This window comes from Mobula birostris, chromosome 10, assembly GCF_030028105.1.
Source record: "Mobula birostris isolate sMobBir1 chromosome 10, sMobBir1.hap1, whole genome shotgun sequence".
Classification (NCBI taxonomy): Eukaryota; Metazoa; Chordata; class Chondrichthyes; order Myliobatiformes; family Myliobatidae; genus Mobula; species Mobula birostris.
Genome location: NC_092379.1, coordinates 36,340,130 through 36,351,285, shown reverse-complemented (window position 1 = coordinate 36,351,285; position 11,156 = coordinate 36,340,130). Strand labels below are relative to the sequence as shown.

At 42.1% G+C, this 11,156-nt stretch overlaps 1 long non-coding RNA gene across 1 annotated transcript; it reads right to left on the bottom strand.

The window, feature by feature from the left end:
* Nucleotides 1-436: 436 nt before the first annotated feature.
* On the bottom strand, nt 437-7,892 carry LOC140204473 (uncharacterized). Its single transcript, XR_011887634.1, has 2 exons — nt 7,744-7,892; nt 437-552 (listed from the first exon to the last, which is right to left on the bottom strand). It is a non-coding gene; the product is annotated as an uncharacterized lncRNA (long non-coding RNA).
* Between the last annotated feature and the right edge of the window lie 3,264 nt (nt 7,893-11,156).

Genomic DNA, 11,156 nt, shown 5'->3' with positions numbered 1-11,156 from the left:
GGGAGCCCACCACCAAGCACATCTTTCCGTAGGAATCACTCCCTACACGACTCCCTTGTCCACTCATCCCTCCCCACTGATCTCCCTCCTGGCGCTTATCCTTGCAAGCGGAACAAGGGCCACACCTGCCCCTACACCTCCTTCCTCACTACCATTCAGGGCCTCAAACAGCCCTTCCATGCCAGGAGACACTTCACCCGTGAGTCTGTTGGGATCACCTATTGTATCTGGTGCAAAATGCCAGGTTGTACAGCTGGATCAAAGGCTCGTCTCCACTAGGAAAGTTACAGGCACAGATTGCAGTGTCATTGCCCAGAACAAGAGTCTATTAGTAAAGTAATTGATAGTTGTTTCTGCTGCCAGAAAGTTGTCACGGTGCTTCACCAACAACATCTTAAACCGGATGGAAAAGACAAGAATGAGAATTCCCAACCAACCTTTAACTTTGTTGGCCCCAGCTGCTCGCACTTCAGCCTCCCAATCTTTCAACAGGTTTTGGAAAGCAGGAACCAGATCATTTTCCGCAATTTCAGGACCCACGGTTTTCTGAAGCTTTAAAGGCAAGAGAAAGTAAATGAGTAACAAAGATAGAGCGGGTTTCAATAGCAGCAATCTGTGCATTAACACGTGAACAGAGGAATCACAAAGACAACACCATCTTTCTTTTCCACACTCGTCTCGCTGCTGCCATCAGGTAGAAGGTGCAGGAGCCTCAGGACCCTCACCACCAGGTTCAAGAACAGTTACTACCTCTCAATCATCAGGTAGAAGGTGCAGGAGCCTCAGGACCCATACCACCAGGTTCAAGAACAGTTACTAACCCTCAACCATCAGGTTCTTGAACAACAGGGGATAAGTACACTCATTCGATTGAGATGTTCCCACAACCAATGATCTTACTTTAATTACTCTTTATCTTGTTATTTCATACTCTTGTTATTTATTGCTATTTATTTATATTTGCATTTGTACTTTATCTTTTATTGATCCTGTTCAGTTACTATTCTATAGAAATTGCTGAGTATGCCCACAGGAAAATGAATCTCAGGGTTGTGTGTGGTAACCTCACTGTTACGAAAGACCTAGATTAGTACCCTGTTTTCGCTTTCAGAAGGCGTTTTCACTGTTAAGAAAAAAAAATCAGCGGGCGATAAAAGGCAGCAGTCGATAAAAGGCAGCACACGATCTGAGTAGCTGCTCTCCCCCGGATTCGGAATGGCATTGCTTAAACACGAGCCTGTGAGCAGCCATTTGCAAGATGAGTTCTAAGGTATCGGAAAAGCCTGAAAGAGCTCGTAAGGGTGTTACACTTAGTGTAAAACTAGACATAATTAAGCGTTTCGATGGTGGTGAACGAAGTAAGAACAACGTGAGTTTGGCTTGTGGAAGCTGACGGACATGATGTTGAAGAGGTTTTGGCATCCCATGACCAAGAACTGACAGATGAAGACCTGATGCAATTGGAAGAGAAAAGGATAACAATGGAAACCGAATGAGTAATGATAAAGTACGACTTTAATTTTGAAAGGGTACGTCGGTTTAGGAGATATTTGCAGGATGGTTTGAGTCCTTACAAAGAACTGTGTGATAGAAAAGTGCGCAGGGCTCAGCAGTCAAGCAAGCCTTCCACATCAGCCACAGCAGACGACGAACCTCGACCTTCGACACCGAGGCGGGCAGAGGTAGAAGATGAGCTGCCCGCTCTAATGGAAACAGACGATGATGAGATGACACCCCAGTATCCCACCACCCCAACCCCCAGGCCACGGACAGATATCGATTTGTGGAGAATGCAACGGTAGCCGGGAGGCACACAGCACATCTTTAAGAAAGAAGCCGAAATAAACAAGCTAATTAATTAGGTGCCAGCAACACGTAATTGCCGGCCCAGATCAGAGATGACGCAATCGGAAATCGGCACTGATCTGGGCCAACAGTTACATGTCGGGCGGCACCTAATTAATTAGCTTGTTTATTTCGGCTTTTTTCTTAAAGATGTGCTGTGTGCCTCCCGGCTACTGCTGCATTCCTGCCTGCTTCGCAGCAATGTATCGCTCTGCAGATTGGAGGGTGGGGGCCACTGCACCATCCAAACTCTGACTCAACCTAACACACCATCATCAGTGTGCTCGGCGCTGCCTTCCCGATTCTGGTAAGTAATACTACACTGTACATACATTATTTCTCCTTTGTATCGGCTGTGTATTTTTATGTGTTATTTGGTATGATTTGGCAGCTTCATAGCTTAAAGGTTAGTGGAGAGAGTGTTTTTGCCAACAGCACTTGCGTGAGATTTCCTGCCGATGGCGCTTGCGTGAGATTTTTGCTACGGAGAACACTGCCGGCAATGATTGTGGAAAGGTATTTCTACTTTATATAGGCTGTGTGTTTATCATATCATTCCTGTTTTTACTATATGTTACTGTTATTTTAGGTTTTATGTGTTATTTGGCATAATTTGGTGGCTATTTTTGGGTTAGCAAACGCTCACAAAATTTTCCCAAATAAATAAATGGTAATTGTTTCTTCGCTTTACTACATTTCGGCTTACGAACCGTTTCATAGGAACGCTCTACCTTCGAATGGCGGGGGAAACCTGTATGTACTCTGAAAATAGCAACTTCAAAATTGAAAATCTGAACTGTACTTTAGCTACGGACTTCACTGCAAGATTAGTTTATATGTGGTCTTGAGCATAGAAAGTGCCTTTTGTTATGGTTTGTCATTAGCAATGATAGCAGAACATTATAAATACAATAAACTCTGTACCAGTATAATGCAATTGTTTTCCAATAATGGGTTGGTGCCAATTTCACAAGTGCTCTGGCAACCCTTATCTTGTTCTGGCATATTCCCCCTTCCTTTCCAGTCCTGATGAAAGGTCTTGGCCCAAAATGTGACTGTTTATTCACTTCAATAGATGCTGTCTGACCTGCTGAGTTCCTCCTGCATTTTGTGTGAACCCTTTCCCATGAACTTTCCTTCAACTATCACTTTCTAGAATATTCCCCTTCTCCTCTTCCCACCCCCCACCGACGTTCTTGTTCTGGCATCTTCCCCCTTCCTTTCCAGTCCTGATGAAGGGTCTCGGCCCACAACGTCGACTGTTTATTCACTTCCTTAGATGCAGCCTGACCTGCTGAGTTCCTGCAGCATTTTTGTGTGTTACCTTACATAGAGCTTATTTTTGAACACGGGTTAGTTATCTTATAAAGACAAACAATATAAAGTCTTTGCCTGTTCCAAGGGTAACAATCCTAAGCTGACAAAATGGCTGTGTTTTCTGTGTCCTTTTGAACACCGGTCCATCTGTAATTTGCTTTAATTTTCGATCAGGTTTACAGTTTTGAATTATGTAATTTTATCATGGGTGGCGGGGTGGAAATACATCTCTACCAAGAGAGGTGTAAGGCGTTCCTTCCCTCCGCTAGCCTGCAGGTCACCCTTGGGCAAGGTGTAGCACCTGCTTAGCCAACCCCACCCCCCCACCTGCAATCAGGGTCACGTGAAGCCATGGGGTAAGAGGAAAGAAACCCAGAGAAATGTTGCCGTTGTGTTCAGATGTTTATCAATGATTGGATACCTCATGCTCTGGTAAAGAAATAAATGAGAGGGGAGAAAAAGGGAATGGTTAGATAAATGATGTCCATTTAGAAGTAGTATTCTTTAGTGTTACCCAGGTAAAACATAGTCACAGTCATAGTCATACTTAATTGATCCCAGGGGAAATTGGTTTTCATTACAGTTGCACCATAAATAATAAATAGTAATAGAACCATAAATAGTTAAATAGTAATATGTAAATTATGCCAGTAAATTATGAAATAAGTCCAGGACAAGCCTACTGGTTCAGGGTGTCTGACCCAAGGGAGGAGTTGTAAAGTTTGATGGCCACAGGCAGGAATGACTTCCTATGATGTTCTGTGCTGCATCTTGGTGGAATGAGTTTCTGGCTGAATGTACTCCTGTGCCCACCCAGTACATTATGTAGTGGATGGCAGACATTGACCAAGATGGCATGCAACTTAGACAGCATCCTCTTTTCAGACACCACCGTGAGAGAGTCCAGTTCCATCCCCACAACACCACTGGCCTTACGAATGAGTTTGTTGATTCTGTTGGTGTCTACAGCTGTAATGATCTATCCTTGATAATATATCCACAGATAAACCAGCTGCTTCAGTACAGATTTTACACTCATAGAGAACAGAAAGATTTAATCTCAATGCCTTGGGGTGGGACCGGAATTTTCTGGCCTTAAGAGACGGAATTTTAAATTTTTAAAGAAAGGCAAAGTTGAGAAAATATTGTCGTTGATGGCTCTGAATTCGAAAGTATGGTACACAGACAACAACGTGGGCAATTGTAATCAGCCAGTTTCTCAGGTCAAAAAAACAACTAAATAATGTTATTTAATCATTAAACAATGTTTCTTGATTGTTAAATAATATTAACCTGATTGTTATTGTTTGCAATTAACCTATGTAGGCAATGTGCCTTACCTTGAAGATTTGGATTACACTGCGGTGAGAAAAGCACGTTGATTTCAATAGATCCGAGTGTTTTCCCAGGCTGGGAAAGTCTAAGACTAAAGGGCATAGATTTAATTGGAGACACAGAACGCAACAAGCTGTTCCGGCCCTTCAAACTGCACCGCCAGTAAGCCACCAACTTGTGCAACAATCTACAATGACCCTTTAACATACTAACCGGAATGCTTTTGGACTGTGTGAGGAAACCGGAGCACCAGGAGGAAGCCTGAGGCAACAAGTTTTATACTGAGAACAAAGACCATCTGGTTCAAAAACTATAAACACACAGGAGATTCTGCAGATGCTGGAAACCCAGCACAAAATACTGGAGGAACTCAGCAGGCCAGGCAGCATCTATGGAAATGAAATAAACAGTCGATCTTTCAGGCCGAGACTGCTCTTAAGGGCTATAAATCTGCCGATGACACAACTATTGTTGGCAGAATTTCAGATGGTGACAAGGAGCCGAAGAGGAGTGAGATAGATCAGCTGGTTGAGTGGTGTGGCAACAATCTGGCACTTGTCAGTCAGACCAAGGAACTGATTGTGGACCACAGGAAGGTGAAGTTGAATCACCACCTCCCTACACCATACCTGGTCTGTGTGAAGTCAGCAGTGGGAAGGAACCAGCAAGGTCCAGTCCATCAAAAGCTTTAAGCAGCATTTAATTAATGCACTACATCACAAAATTTACCACAATGACAGTAAAACCAAGGAACTGATTGCGGACGTCAGGAAAGGGAAGTCAAGGGAACATACATCAGTCCCAATCAAGGGGACTGTGGAAAGGGTGAGTAGTTTCAAGTTCCTGAGTGTCAAAGTCTCTGAGGATCGTCCTGGGCCCAACATATCAATGCAATTACAAAAAAAAACGCACAGAAGTGGCTACATTTCATTCAGAGTTTGAGGAGAATTGGCAGGTCATCAAAGACACTCTCAAGTTTCTAGAGGTGTACCACGGAGAATGTTCTAACTGGTTGCATTGCTGTCTGGTATGGAGGGAACACGACACAGGATCAGAAAAGGCTGCAAGTCGTTATAAAATCAGCCAGTTCCATCACAGGCATTAGCCTGTCTGGCATCCAGACGCTTTCAAAAGGCAATGCATCAAAAAGGGGGCATCTATTAAGGGCCCCATCACCCAAGATATGCCCTCTTCTCTTTGCTACCATCAAGGTGGGGGTACAGGTGGCACACTCAATATTTCAGGAACAGCTTCTTCTCCTCTGCCATCAGATTTCCGAATGCACAATCAACCCATGGACACTACCTCAGTAATTTTTAAATATCTACACATTTAATATATATAGTAATATTTTAAAATTATATACTGCTTTGTACTGCTGGCATAAAACAACCAAATTTCACAACGTATGCCAGTGATATTAAACCTGATACTGGGATGAGGTGAAAGTAAGGAAATAGCACCCTTCGTGGAGGAGATAGATGAAAGAGTTGGAGAGTTTGCAGAAGATCTCAATGAGAGGCTGTTGGAGATTCAGAAAAGGAAGCGAAGTGTCAGAATAAATTTGTAAATCCAGGTAACTCTGCGGCAAGATAAAAGTTGGTGACAAAGGTGATGAAAATGTTGGGCTCCACACGAGAGTATGAAGCAGCCCTGATATTATTGATGCCAGGGAGAGGAAGGCGAAGGTGTGTACAGGGATATGTTTGGACAACCAAAAGATAGCTGCAGTGAAAGCCCATGTGACTGTATCCTTTTAGTCCCATTACTCCTCAGGCTTTTTTGAAAATTTGTTTAAGCTTACTACTCGCTTTTCGACCTTTCGGCTCATTTTTAAACAGAACTGAAGTTCCTCTTAACTTCCTCCAGTCAAAAGTAAAAAATATCAGTGTCATCAACCTGTGCACGTGCTGAATCCCCAGATCCCTGGCACTAGGCCAACAAGTTTGTTCTAAACCCTTGTCACAGGATTATCCTTCAGATACACTGAAAAAGATCTGAGCTCAATTCAGACCAACTTTGTTCTATTTCACATCCATGTTTAAAAACAAGATAATTAAATGAATCTGGAAAAAAAAATCTCAGCACCTTTTGGCATGTCAGTCAAATAGCTTTTATATTAAAAATACACAGGTGCTTGACTTAATGATTTTTTTAAAACTATATTAGAGGAACTAAAACAACAGGAATTCTGCAGATGCTGGAAATCAAAGCAACACACATCAAAGTTGCTGGTGAACGCAGCAGGCCAGGCAGCATCTCTAGGAGGAGATGCAGTCGACGTTTCAGGCCGAAACCTTTAGTCAGGGCTAACTGAAGGAAGAGTGAGTAAGGGATTTGAAAGTTGGAGGGGGAGGGGGAGATCCAAAATGATAGGAGAAGACAAGAGCGGGAGGGATGGAGCCAAGAACTGGACAGGTGATAGGCAAAAGGGATATGAGAGGATCATGGGACAGGAGGTCCGGGAAGAAAGACAAGGGGGGGGACCCAGAGGATGGGCAAGGGGTATATTCAGAGGGACAGAGGGAGAAAAAGGAGAGTGAGAGAAAGAATGTATGTATAAAAATAAGTAACAGATGGGGTATGAGGGGGAGGTGGGGCATTAGCGGAAGTTAGAGAAGTCGATGTTCACGCCATCAGGTTGGAGGCTACTCAGACGGAATATAAGGTGTTGTTCCTCCAACCTGAGTGTGGCTTCATCTTTACAGTAGAGGAGGCCATGGATAGACATGTCAGAATGGGAATGGGATGTGGAATTAAAATGTGTGGCCACCCTCTGAATATACCCCTTGCCCATCCTCTGGGACCCCGCCCCCCCGCTGGCTTGTCTTTCTTCCCGGACCTCCTGTCCCATGATCCTCTCGTATTACCTTTCGTCTAACACCTGTCCAGCTCTTGGCTCCATCCCTTCCCCCTCCTGTCTTCTCCTATCATTTTGGATCTCCCACTCCCCCTCTAAATTTCAAATCCCTTACTCACTCTTCCTTCAGCTAGTCCTGACGAAGGGTCTTGGCCTGAAACGCCGACTGCACCTCTTCCTGGAGATGCTGCCTGGCCTGCTGCGTTCACCAGCAACTTTGATGTGTGTTGCTGTTATTAGAGGAACTAATTGTGTTTTCATGGCTTTTGACAGAATCAGAAGGGATTCGAGCTGGAACAGAAAACCTAAAGACTAGTTTTAAAACATAAATGCACCATATCATCATACCAAAGAGATGCACTTTGTGCTGTAGCAATAACACGTACTTCAGAAAATTTGTCTGCCACCATATAGCAAACACGCCAGGATTTACAATCCACTGCCTGCCGGAGGGTCGGCATCACCAACGCTTCCAGGTCTTCCTGGGGCAGCAGCTGGGCTGTGCTCACACAACCCTCAACTGCCAACAGCCTCACCGAATCCTGTGAAAAAGATGTTCAAACCGCGTTTGAGCTGGTTCTTCATTAAAAAACAAAATTAATTTACTGAAGTTAACATTAGGAAGAACTAATCTCATCAAAAAAATCATAAAAATAAATACTGACAATATAACAATTGTTTCCCAGATGATATCCATTCAGATCACCTAGAAAGTAGCAACAGGTTTCATTACTTTGCAATGTGTGCTGGAATCTTCCCAGGATACAAGTACTGGAATGGAGATACTGAACTTGTAAGTTATAACTGCTGAAAAGGCATGTTTAATTGGGGCCCATGCAACTGTCCGAGGCTACACCTTTAGTTTGGAGAAAGTGGGAGAAACCTAAGTCAAACTTGAGAGTAAGAACTAGTTCTACCAGGTGAGGAAAGATGGTGATGAAGGGGAACTGATAAGGTCTGTTGTCTAGAAAGAAGCAGAACTTTAAGGACTTCCTGGAAGGGGATGAAAACGTATAAACACTAAATCCACAGTGAAAATAAAGTGATCTGGGCCAGGCAACTGTAAGTGACTGAAGTGATGGAGAGATGACAGACCAGATAATGTTCTAAGTGTCGGTTGCCAGAAAAACATTGGCAAGAACTCGAGGAAGAATACTTCCTACTTCTTTTTAAAATTAGGACAACATTATTTGTTACATTGATAAAACCAGACAGGCTTCCGAATACCATTGCATCTCTATTGGTAGAGTAATCCTTCAATACCGAACCATGTGAATAGCCTGGATTGTGGGACTCCAGGTCGGTCTTACAAGAGATATTGTTAAGCCTGGAAAACTGTAGCTATGGAGGAAAGATTAGATAAGTTTGGGTTGTTTTCTAGTCTTGAGATGTATACAGTTGGGAGGATTAAATGGCAGAAATGAGAAGGACTTATTTCCTGAACGGGGGATTAAAAAAAAACTGAAGTCCATAGTAACTGCTGGTAGTATTAAAAGTATTTTCACTCAGAGGATGGTAGAGGGATCTGAAATACTTCCAAGGTATAAATTCCCCTCATATTTAAAAAGTAAATGAATATCTGAAGAGCTGCGATCAACTGGGCTACAGAGCCTGAGGTAGGACGTGGAATTAGAATGGGTAGGTCTTTTCTCGACCATCACAGATATAGTTCCCATCATATTTATTCTTATGGTTCTATGAGCTTTGCTTAGGAAATAGGCAGGTAAGTTTTATTTTTTATTTTTAGAAACACAATTTAGTTGTTCAACTAATTTTTAAAAGTATTTATACTTCTAAACTTTCAACTTAAAAGACTTCCTTTTATCAATTTTTTTGGAATGTGTCATCTCAGGTGTTTACAGAGAGAACATTTTGAGATGCAGATGTACCCTTTTTAACAATGCAACTCAATGACACATTAGATCCTTCACCCTTTCCAGCTCTTTGCAGATTCAGTCCTGAAAACAAAAAGCAGAAAACTAATTTTGAGCTTAAGAGCTTGGCAGATAAATATCATATTGTCTTTGGAATTTTGCAGAGCAGAGGATCGCAGATCGACATTGTAGACTGCTTTTCTTTTCACAAATTCTGCCTGATTCCGTGCACGTTACAGTAAGCTACTCACAACATTTCTGAGGCAAATCCCAGAGTCTCAACAGCACAGCAAATTTTACAGATTATCATTAAACTGCAGAATTGAATGAATTATGTCACTGGATGGAACAATCAACTATTGAAAGAAAACCTGCTAGAAATTTAGGTAAACTTTTTGAAAACAGAAATCAAAATATCACAGATGCTGGAAATGTAAAGAGAATGACAGAAATATTCAGCAGGTGAAGCAGTGTCTAAAGAGAGAGAAACAGAATTGCTGAAATAATATTTCAAAAGTCACTGTCATTGTTTCATGCTCCACCTCCTCAGTAGAAAATACTGTACTACTCTTTAAAGAAGTCTGCTAAATAAATGAACAACAGTCACGTGCAACCTAATTTTAAAAAAAGTACTTTCAATAGGGGAGAAGGCATCCCATTATGTTTAACTTATAAAACAGTGATACTACCAATATTCTGAGAAGTCTTTTTCCAACTAAGGCTGTATTGCCCAGTGACATTACCTTTGTAGAGAAAGTGGTTCAGCCTTGGGCTTCTCAGTAGCAATGGAGGAAGGGGTTTTGATTTGTGGTTTGGTGGAACTGGACACTTTGCTTAGTTTTGCTTGAGTCCTTTTAATCGATTCATCACAAGACTGGTAATACAAGAGAAAGAAAACGGTGAAATGTTCAAAGGTTCATTATATTGTCAAAGTAGGCACGTACAACTCTGATACTTGTCTTCTCCAGATAGTCCTGAAATACAGAAAGACCATGAGAGTTGATGAAAGAAAAGACACCAACTCTCCCCCACCATCAGTACGAAAAAGATAAGAAACAGTAACAATCCCCGACTCCCTGACTCACATAAAAAAAACAGCAACAATAACAATCTGCAATCCCCTGACTCACAGAGAAAAACAGCGACAATAACAATCCCTGACCTGCTCACTTGCAGAAAAATCGGGGACAATAGCATTAAATCCACACTGCTCCCCCACAGGAAAAAAAATTACAATAACAATCCCCGACCCCCTCACCTGCAAAACAGACCAATGACAGTAACATCAAAACCCCCAACCCCCACCTTACACACAAAATATTTACAGCTCACCCACCCACCAACCAGCCACAATTAACAAAACACCAAAAACCTGAAGGAAACCAATATGAAGTACAGTCCAAAATTCACATATGTCTCAGAATATTGGAAACAGTTTCCATCGGCATACGAAGGCAGTGTCTGCAAACTCAACAAATCAGCAAAAGCATTTTCAACTTAATAAATCCAATTTTAGTTGGTAAATTAATCAAGGCTGACAACTAAAAATATTCAGAGGATGGCAAATCAATTTGGCTAAATGCTGTAAAAAATAAATTGTAAAGACTGCAACAATCCAGATTTCTCCAAACTTTCAGAAAGCGTTGCCTCCTGCTGCTTTAACATAGCAGATACAAAGCAGGAGAATAGCAGCGATTGGGGAGAGACAACCGAACGCACTATTGAATGCTGCATACTTTTCAAAGACTTTCGAAAGTCAGAAGCAATATAGCAATGCAAAGAGCCCTAAGAATGAGTTGAGGGTGATATAAAGGATTTTCCAGCAATGGACCAGAAACAAAAAGAATAAAGGCAGATCAAGTCCTTTGAATAATCATATACTTAATTTCCTCAAACACCAGGAAATCTGCAGGTGCTGGAATTTC